The sequence below is a fragment of the Mytilus galloprovincialis genome, chromosome 13, assembly GCF_965363235.1.
Source record: "Mytilus galloprovincialis chromosome 13, xbMytGall1.hap1.1, whole genome shotgun sequence".
NCBI lineage: Eukaryota > Metazoa > Mollusca > Bivalvia > Mytilida > Mytilidae > Mytilus > Mytilus galloprovincialis.
The window spans coordinates 11,485,781-11,496,444 of record NC_134850.1 but is presented as its reverse complement, the minus strand read 5'-3'; the positions used below and the strand labels follow the sequence as shown (position 1 = coordinate 11,496,444).

The window sequence follows — 10,664 nt, the reverse complement described above, 5'->3', positions numbered from 1 at the left end:
TTGATGTAAATGTCCTTTGGTTTTGTGAGTCTTTGTTTATTCATTGGTTTCGATTGTTATTGTCTCATCAAAAACAAATAAAACCTAAGAATTGCATTTAGGTTATATAATCAAATCTCAATAACGTATCGAATTAAAAATGAAAAAAAGAGGATGTGTAACTATAATGTTTGGTTTTAACAAGATAGTGAATGCTTATTATTATTTCTATCAAGATATTACATTTTCTTTGCAGATCGATACCATTTCGTTATGTCTATAAGGTTGTGCCTGTAAGAAATAATGTGGTGGCCTGATAAAATAACATAGCATGATGTCCGATCTATTCAAACATCGTCATGCGAAGCTAGGATGCATGGTCCTAAGATTGTTTCCTAGAGTTATGCAGACAGTTTTAAAATATTATTTTACTACACAAGGGTTAAGAAAAAAATATTTGCAGACAGATTTTCGTTTTGTTTTTACGCAAAATGAAAGTGTTTTAATGAATATGCTTCCAAATATGGACGAATTTACAATTGAAATATGCTACAAAATACTTAGATTTGAAAAAATGCTAGATGAACCTAAGTGCAAATGGGGAAACAGTCCCCATGATACTGAAATAGGAATTGCCGATGATATACAACGGCTTATACAAGCAACAAATTCAATAATTGGCAAAAAATCAGAAGAGGTAACCGAACACTTTGCCGAAAAGTTGCTAGAGGAAATAAAATTGATGGTCACAAGAATTGATTCGTTTTTGGAACAAGACACTTTGGGAAGTATGTACAACAATTTATGTCGATCTGAAACAGATTGTATTTCCATTTTACAAGATCTTACAAGTGTAAAAGTAATCGAAGGTAAGTTAAAAAAATATCTCTATTTTGAAGAAAAAAAGATATAACATTAATAAAAATTAAACGGTAACAATTTCCTGCTCAAATATTTTACCCATTCTTAATTTCGATGTTAATCCTGCATTTGGTCTGGAAAAAAGATAATATGCAGGTAATTCAAGATACATAAATTTGCCAGTAAAAGGTCTGCATCACACTTAATAAATTATTAGAGGAAGTGCCATACACTAAGTAACCAGTGATTTGATACAATTTGTCTTCTACATACGATTATAATTTAGAAAATATCTCATTACGAAAGTCATACCAGTTCACTTTATTTTTGAATGCAATGCTGTGTTATACGTTTAAAGTCAGATGAAATTGATTGTTCTTAAAATTTGTTTTTTAATGGCAGAATCCTTAACGAATACTGAGAGTGAGAAGAGAGAAAGGTATTCTAGACTATCGATCCCTATCATCGAAACTTTTCCCAACATTCTACGAAATGTTATTGGACAAATTATTCCTGTCATTAAGCTGTACCATATGTGTGCCCTTGATATAAAGAAATTCCATCCAGAACAACAAGCAAACATTCAAGAGCTACAGAACTCAAATACATACAATTCGTTAGATGTTACATTAATTTACCAACTATTAAGACATTTTAAATTAATACAACCACCCCAAAAAGGCTGGGGAAGTATTCCAGACAAGGTAGATATACAATTAGGTGATGATGTTGAACGGATTCGATACTATAGAAATAAGCTTGCTCATCGAAGAGACACCAAAGTTGATAAAAAGGAGTTTAATGAATATTTCGACGAGTTTCGTGAAATTGGTTATAGAATGGATCAGAAATCCCTCCAACCGACGAATTACGAACAGGAGATAAGTGGTTACAGAACATGTGTGATGGATACAGCTATGCAGGCAAAATATGAAAATGCATTGAAGGAGATTGAAAACATAACATGTAAGGATGTATCCATTTTTTCTAAAACGTATCTTATAACGGCAGCATCTAATTTTTTTTATATGCATACTAAATTAATGACTTTTAATATACAGGTTTTAATTACAGACTTTATAACACACATGCTTTATATAACACTATAGAATGAAATTTAAAACAGTGTGGCTGTGGCCATTGATTGACACATTAAATTCATCCATTGACTGGGACAATTTAGGTGAACGTTTGTTAACACACAGTCTTTAGTTATAGACTTGTTAACACACAGTCTTTAGTTATAGACTTGTTAACACACAGTCTTTAGTTATAGACTTTATAACACGGTCTTTAATTGTAGACTTTATAACACACAGGCTTTAATCATCATTATAGACTTTGAAATCTACAGTTGATGTTAAATAATTCCAGAATATCCTTATAATCTCAAAGTTTGTGCTAGTAAGAAGAGAATATAAATGCAAGAACAACATTTTGATATCTAACCTATATCTCCTACAGTTTCAGAACAAAAATGTGAAAATTCATGAAGATAGCAATTTACCATGCTTTGAATTAAAATTATTTATTATGCTATTTGATTTAAACTATATTTCAGTAACTACGATACTTTTATTTCAGAGCTATGTGTATATTATTTGTGAACCATGTATCAATCTTTTGAAGTTAGCTAATTGCAACTGTCTCGTGAAAGCGGAGGGTTTGTCGCTCTATCGCCCGTCCCATGTCAGGATTCCGAAGTAAAGTTGAGACGGGAAAAGGGAAATATGTCAAAAAGACAACACGACCAAAGAGCAGATAACAGCCGGAGACCACCAATGGGTCTTCAACACAGCGAGAAATAAAGGACCTCAGCTGGCCCCTAACTATAAATGTGTACTACTTCAGTGAAAATGGAACGTCATACTACACAACAAAACATATAAATGAGCTATAATTTAAAAATAATACAAGACTAACAAAGGCCAGAGGCTGGGTTCATAGATATAAGAAGATGTGGTATGGGTGCCAATGAGACAACTCTCAATCCAAGTCACAATTTATAAGGTAAACCATTATTTGTCAAAGTACGGTCTTTAACATGTTTCGTGAGATCTCCCCTTTACCTCTAACCAATATATAATTTGGAAACCCACATCAATACGAACAGTAAAACTCAGTTTAAAAGATGCAAAAGTCCGATGTCAGAGTAGGTAACAAAAGAAACTTAGCAAAATGGCAATGATACATGAATTAAGGACTACCATCAGTTACTGTCATCCCAGCTTCAGACCTCAAGTAAACTATAGCTATATGAAAGATAATGTCTTCATCAATTGAAAATCATGCATAATCATAAGGGGTTTAGTATCATTCCATCTTAAAATATATGACAACATAACCCGTATCATGCCAAAAACTGGTTTGAGAAAAAATGTGTTTACATCCAGTGTAAAGACCCGATGAGTGAATTAAAATTAATAACAAAATATGCCATCCTTAATGACCTGACCTGACCTGGTTGGGATCCCGCTAACATGTTTAACTCCGCCACATTATTTATGTATGTGCCTGTCCCAAGTCAGGAGCCTGTAATTCAGTGGTTGTCGTTTGCTACATATTCGTTATTCGTTTTTCGTTCATTTTTTTACATAAATAAAGCCGTTAGATTACTCGTTTGATTGTTTTACATTGTCTTATCGGGGCTTTTTATAGCTGACTATGCGGTATGGGCTTTGCTCATTGTTGAAGGTCGTACGGTGACCTATAGTTGTTAATGTATGTGTCACTTGCGAACAGTTGTCTCATTGGCAATCATACCACATCTTCTTTTTTATATTGACAACAGTATTGTAACTATATTCCTTGAATAAGTCTGTTTAAAGGTTTGGTTATGCCGACAACAAAACAAACAACAAAGTTTTTTTATTGTCAATTATGACGCCCAATAATTTGAGCAGTACAATTAAGTTCAATTTCATACAAGTGATTACATATTGATTACATCATTATTTAACAATTAAACAAAGTAAAGTCTTCTTCAACAAAATAATTTCTGCAGAAATGATATACATTGTTTTACAATATAATATAGATGGACAAACAACCGGTGACTAAACTGTATCCAGAATTGATTTTCTCTCTTTGAATAAAGTACACAATAATAAACTTACTTTTTTAATTATAACATTATCCTCAGATGACATTAACCATATTAATTTTGATTTATTTGGGAGACTTTTAAAGTTTTTGTTAACCTTATTTAAGTAATTTATATATTCAGATCTTTTATTTTCTAAAACAGGACACTGAAGAAGAAAATGAATTTTTTTGAAGTATTTTTCCATATAAGTATTTTCTTTAAATAATCTGTAAGTTCTTAGTTTATTTCCATGCTGTTTATTTTGTTTATCATTGTAAAGTTCAGATTTCCAAATACAAGAATATTTCTGTTTTAATTTCCGGTAAATTAGTGATTTTAAATCCATCTTTGAATTTTTAACAAGTTTAAGATCTATATCAAGATATTTCATAAGAATAGCAATACAACTATACCAACTATTTTTGTTTAAACTATTTAGTGATCTAGAGACATTCAGGGCTTCAGAGAGAAGGATATCATCAGACTTTAATATATATCTATAATGTCCAAACATATTTAAAATTTATATATAATTTACTTCAAGAAATAAGGGATATCTTTCCATTTCCACCAATACAGCTACATTTGTAGATTTTTTACCTAAACCCATAGAAAATGTACAGAATTTGACATGAATACTTTCTTGTTTCATGTCCTTGCAAAGTTTAAATTAAGTGTGTCATTTTTATTTAGTAAAAATATATACAAAATTTAGTCCTGGTATCTCTGATGAGTTTAATTAATACTGAAGATCCCCATATTTCACTCCCATATAACAACACAGGTTTCACAATATGATCAAATATATGTGAAAGTGTATTAATTTGAGGTTTATATAAGTTAATACTTTTTTTTTATTTAAATAAAGCTTTCAATCCCCTTTCATATAAATCTTCTTTTGCCTCTGTAAAGCTTCCACTTGTACTTGCATAAATTCCTAAATATTTTTAGCCTCTAGCCCTTTCAATAGGTTTATTATTAACATTAAATATTTTTTCATCTAGTTTTTCTGTTTTATAAAATACTACTGATTTAGTTTTTTATATTTATTTGGAGCCCCCATTTATCACAGTAATTATATAGTTTATCAATACACCTCTGTAGATCATCAGCTGTTTCAGACATCAATACTAAGTCATCTGCATACAATAAGCAATCAAGCTGTAAGGAATTTAAAATAGAAGTTTACAGGTCTCGTAAAAAAAAAGTGGGTATTAAATGATCCCCTTGTTTGACTCCTATGTTAGATAGTTTTCAGTCATAGAATATTTGTCTACCTTTACACAAAGTTCAATATTATTGTACATATCTTTTAGTGTGTAATAAAATAAATCACTGACTTTAATATTTCTCAGTTTATAAAAAAAAAGTCCATCATGTCTAACAGTATCAGAGGCTCTGCGTAGGTCAACAAAGCATGTAAAGAATTTTGTATTGCCTTGTTGAGTATACTTTTCTATAAGAGTTCTCAAAACTAAATGATGATCACTGGTGTGCTTGCCTTTACAGAAACCAATTTGTTCCGGTTTAATAATATTTCTACTTGTCAAAAATTTCTCTAAACGAATATTTAAAATTTTCACAAATAATTTGCCTAAACAACTTCCAATGGTAATTCCTCTATAATTTGAAAGATCATCTTTTGGACCACTTTTAAAAAAAAAGGAACTATATATCCTTTTGCCCAAATTTTGGGGAAATGTCCTGAGTTTAAGATACAATTAAACAATTTTTGAAAACAAGAAACTAAATATATTTGACTGGACTTTAACATTTCATTTAAAATTGAGTCAAAACCACTGGCTTTTTTATTTTTTAGTGTACTAATCGCCTTTTCTATTTCTGCTTTTGAAATCTCCTTTCTAAATATAACAGTCAATCAGTACAGTCATGACATTAAAAACCATGACATTAAATACCTAAAAATATGCAAAACAAATAATAAAGAATAAAATTTAAATTCAACATGTGATTAGTTAAACACTGTTTATATATTCATATGTGTGTAATGTTATGACAATATATATACCTTCAATATTAAACATAGAAAATGCACTTTTTGTTCTGTTCATGATTGTTCTACCCAGGCCCATTATACATGTAGCTTGGATATTGATTACCAGTATGTCTTGCATTAGTGAATTCTTTATTGTATCTGTCGTGTGTGAATTCCCTATTATATCTATCATGTGTGTCATACGTATATCTAACATTTGACCTTGACCCTACATTGCGATTTTGATACAAACAAACTGGTTCCCTGTTTGGACAAATGAAGTCCATCAGAAATAAAAAAAAAAAATCTTCTGATTGCTTGATCTCTGCTAGAAAAAACAGAATTTTCACAAATAATTACTTCAGAACTCTTCAAAAATTTGTATAGAGTTAAAATATTACTCTGAAGTATCTTTTGATTCAGGTCTGAATCCTTAACTGACAAAAAAGGAAGAGAGATAATTAATTTAGCTAAAGAACAAAGATCTTTAAGCTTTTGACAAAATAATTCAAGTTTTTGAATGAAAACATCTGGAGTTTCAGCTCTTATATCATTTGTATACACATGACAAAAATATACAATCATAATCTGTGTCCAATTCATGTAATTTTCTTCCATTTCTGACATAGAGTAACGTGTATATTTATGAACTGTATCTTCTTGTAGAAAATTGTCTAATCTTATATATCGAACGTGAGAATTGCCTAAAATGCGTGCTTTCTTCGTTTCGGGTACATGAGAACTTTCATGATAAAATTGAGAGTTTCCTGTTTGTCATCTTTCATCTACATCTGCAATTGGAGAAAATCTATTTGAAACTGCGATATTTGGAATGCTTTCTTCAGAAAATTAGAATGAGTAAATTTCCTTTTCGCTGGATTGTTTCCACTATTTGCACTTGGATACTGTTTATCCAAATTGAGGGTTTTAGCTATGTTCTCAAGTGTTTTTGTTATTTCCCTGTGTTTGTGCGTGTGTTGTCAGATAATTTCGTGCCTGCAACTTCCAAGGCCTTTGTAGCATTTATAGAGTTTTCATTTATTTTCTGCAAACTTTCTGCAATGGGATCTATTTTATTCTGCAGAGTTTTTGATATATTTTCATTTACATTCTTGTTGAGTTTTTCTGTAAAGTCTCTTATCTGGTTTATTGATTTTGTTGACACCTTGTCATACCCCTCTTTCATTATGCTCTTAGTTTCAGATTTTATTTCACTTGAGGCGGTGGGAATTGTGTCTTTTACTTCTTCAAATTTCTTTGAGATTTCACTCATATGATCTTTGTGATTTCTCTCATTTTGTAAATCTAATTTTAGTTGAATAATTATATCATCTCCATTCTTTTCATGTGTTTTTGTAATAGCGTCGACCACACTGTTTTCTATTCTGTCTAGTATTTCAAGTGTTCTACCATTTTCTGTAGTGTTTGAATGCTTGTTGTTTTTTCTTTATCATCTCCCTGACCCAGTATTTGTACGAAAGAGCCTTTACAATTTTCTAAAAAAGATTGTGGGACATTTGTACATGTTTCACAATTATACCGCCTTGAGGTACTAGTTAATACATAGATTTGATAAACTGGTAGGCGAGTACACTTGTAGTGAGTCTACAGCTGGCATTTACAGCATTGTATCAAACAAGCATTTGAATGTCATTGCACAACTGTGTGCATGCTATTTTGTTGATTTCGAGGGATTCACTTTGTGATTTTATTTCTATATGGACAGTATCCTCCGATTGTAATATATCTTGTTTGTGAATTATGCTATCAGTGAGATTATCTTTCTCTACCTGGTCTTTGGGTGTAGGTTTTTTACTACTGCATGTATCATAATTATTTTCATCATTGTCATTATTGTCATTGATAATTGAGACATCAATTGTGTCAACAGAGCATGGTGGGTTTTTACATTCGTGATAATAATCTATGGGATATTTTGTTGTCTCTGTATCGTCAACGACTGGAATATTATGACAATTCTGAAATGCACTACCGGCAATACGAAATGCCGCGGATTGGTCTTTCGTGTGAAATCCTTTGAAAACAGTGTGGGGGAACTTGTGCACATTGAGTTCACATGTGCTCCATAACGTGTAAATACCGGGTCTGACCTCTCTTGCAACACTATAAAAAAGTTTACTGGACATTGCCTATACTTATCATTTTATCATTAAGATGTGTTCTTCTTAGCCACTGGTAATTTTATTTCTCAGTAAAAAATTTAGTTAACCGCCATACCGGAAGCGGAAGGACATGATTTTGCTTTGTAAAGAATATTACCATAAATAAACTCATCATAGATACCAGGACTAAATTTAGTGTATACGCCAGACGCGCGTTTCGTCTACAAAAGACTCATCAGTGACGCTCGAATCCAAAAAAGTTTAAAATGCCAAATAAAGTACGAAGTTGAAGAGCATTGAGGACAAAAATTCCTAAAAGTTTTGCCAAATACAGCTAAGGTAATCAAAGATTGGATTTGAAATACCTAAAGGTATAAGATGTCTGCATGTTGATTTATATTTACGAATTATGTCCTTGTACCGATGATACAATTAGCAAATGTTTTGACTTGTTGGTGATATCAAGCACATGTTATTATTATTTCAATTTTTTACATGTCAGAGCCTTTCATATGTGAATACACGGTACGTTATTTTCATTGTGTGAGGTCGTACGTAGACCTATTACTGCTCAAATCAACTTCATTTCAACTGTGGTAGATAGTCGTATAATAAGGTCGAAACCATGAATAATTTGGATATTTCAATGGGACCTTTTAATATTATGATAGAGTAAGAACAGATATATTATGGAAAGGTCAATACATGTTTTATTTTCATTGTAAACTAATATCCCTATTATTTGCATTAATTTAGTTATGATATTTTATAATTCTGTTATATCTTTATTTCTATAGTGAGATATGAAAAGAGGCCGATAAGGGTGTACTGGGGTGTAAGCTTTGAACGATCTTTGATGGATCTGAGATCGTTGTTAAAGGACGCAAAATTAGAAGGTAATTTGCATTTTTATATAATGAATACTTTGGCAGGTTAGAGACTTTCAAGCTAATACAAAACAGGTAGAAGGAAACACATTATAAAATAAATGTGTACGAACAATTAGTGACAGAGATTATTCGAACCAGCAATGATAGTTCAACAACTAGAACAGTGACATATAAAGACAACACAGAACATATCTCAAGGTTTCTTAAATGTACTTGTGTTTAGAGGAACTATCATTGCAAAGTCGGCTTTTTGTGCTAAATTGTTGATTTAAAACAATAACTATTTCTTCTTCTTTAGATTGAACAGCATTTGTGTCATAGTTAATATACATAGACAGTTATATGGCGTCTAATCCCTTCCCCATTAAGTAGATAATGACAAAACAAAAAATGCAGAAGTAGTGTAATTCTAAATTTATAAGTTGTTCGATGCATATGTAAATTTGTAAAGGCATTGAGCTGAATTATTGTTTTGGTACACTTTATATAGCTTTGAAATGTTAATTCTAAATAATGAGCACAAAATAGGTTTGAAACATCCGCACAAACTTAATGTTCATATCCTCGTAATGTTCATTGTTATCCTAATACAATATACACACTTTTGCAGCTTACATTACTTTTATTATATTTTGTTTACCCTGTTACTAGTTTTTAAACTTACTAAATATGAAAGTGTAATGTACATTTTCCACGGGGAGGAAACGGAAACAGACACTCATTTTTAAGATATTTTCGTACGCCTCAACCTATAAAAATACCTTATGTTTCCTATAAGAATCGAAATAATGTCTTGTTCTATGCTCATTTTAACATGGGTAGGAAGTATATTTGACCATATTTTACTACTCGGTAACACTAAGTGCAAAATATCGACAAATATAATGCCTACCATGTTAAAATTAGCATAGAGAATGACATGAAGAAATTATCTATTTAGTTCAAGTTTTTGTAGGAAGAGAGAAAGTCCGTGTACATATCGTCTTTCAGAACGAGGCTGACATCGAAAGCAATGCGGAAGTCCTAAATTCTCTTAAAAAAGAAATAAACGAAGGCTTAATAGGAATAGAACTCATTGGTGCTACAAAAGGGAGTATAGTTCTGCATGTAGATATACTGATGGAAATGTTGGAAACAGATGAACAATTACTAACGACCTTAGCCCTTTTTTTTAAAAAGATCATGGAACGCATTACTATCTTTCCTACTGAGACTATTGATTTTACTTTGTTTCCTGTAGAAGGTTTGTTAGAAACGTTAAATTACTTTTTATTTTTGTAGTTGTCCTCAAGGCATAATCGTTGATTCTAAAAAAAAGATATCTTTAAAGTTCCAAGTTGGTGTGAGGCTCAATTACATTTTGAAGAAAAAACTGATTTTCTTAACCATTAGAAACACAGCAGTCGAATATAAAAAAAGAAGATGTGGTATGATTGCCAATGAGACAACTATCCACAAAAGACCAAAATGACACAGACATTAACAACTATAGGTCACCGTACGGCCTTCAACAATGAGCAAAGCCCATACCGCATAGTCAGCTATAAAAGGCTGTAAAAGATAATTATTCGTCCTGTCCAGGATATTTTGATTTTATATAAAACATTGCAAACATTGTATATATCTATGAGACAAGAACAACTATGCATTTAGACCATTCTGCTAGATACACATCCGGAATTAATTGTCGAAATTTATCAAAACTTTAATCCAGGAAAAAGACAAGGATA

The 10,664-nt window shown here is 31.3% G+C and overlaps 1 long non-coding RNA gene across 1 annotated transcript; it reads left to right on the top strand.

Annotated features, from left to right (window-relative positions):
• The first annotated feature begins 249 nt into the window (after positions 1-249).
• Positions 250-10,171, top strand: LOC143057162 (uncharacterized). Its single transcript, XR_012972652.1, has 4 exons — positions 250-848; positions 1,243-1,806; positions 8,842-8,940; positions 9,890-10,171. It is a non-coding gene; the product is annotated as an uncharacterized LOC143057162 (long non-coding RNA).
• The last annotated feature ends 493 nt before the right edge of the window (positions 10,172-10,664 follow it).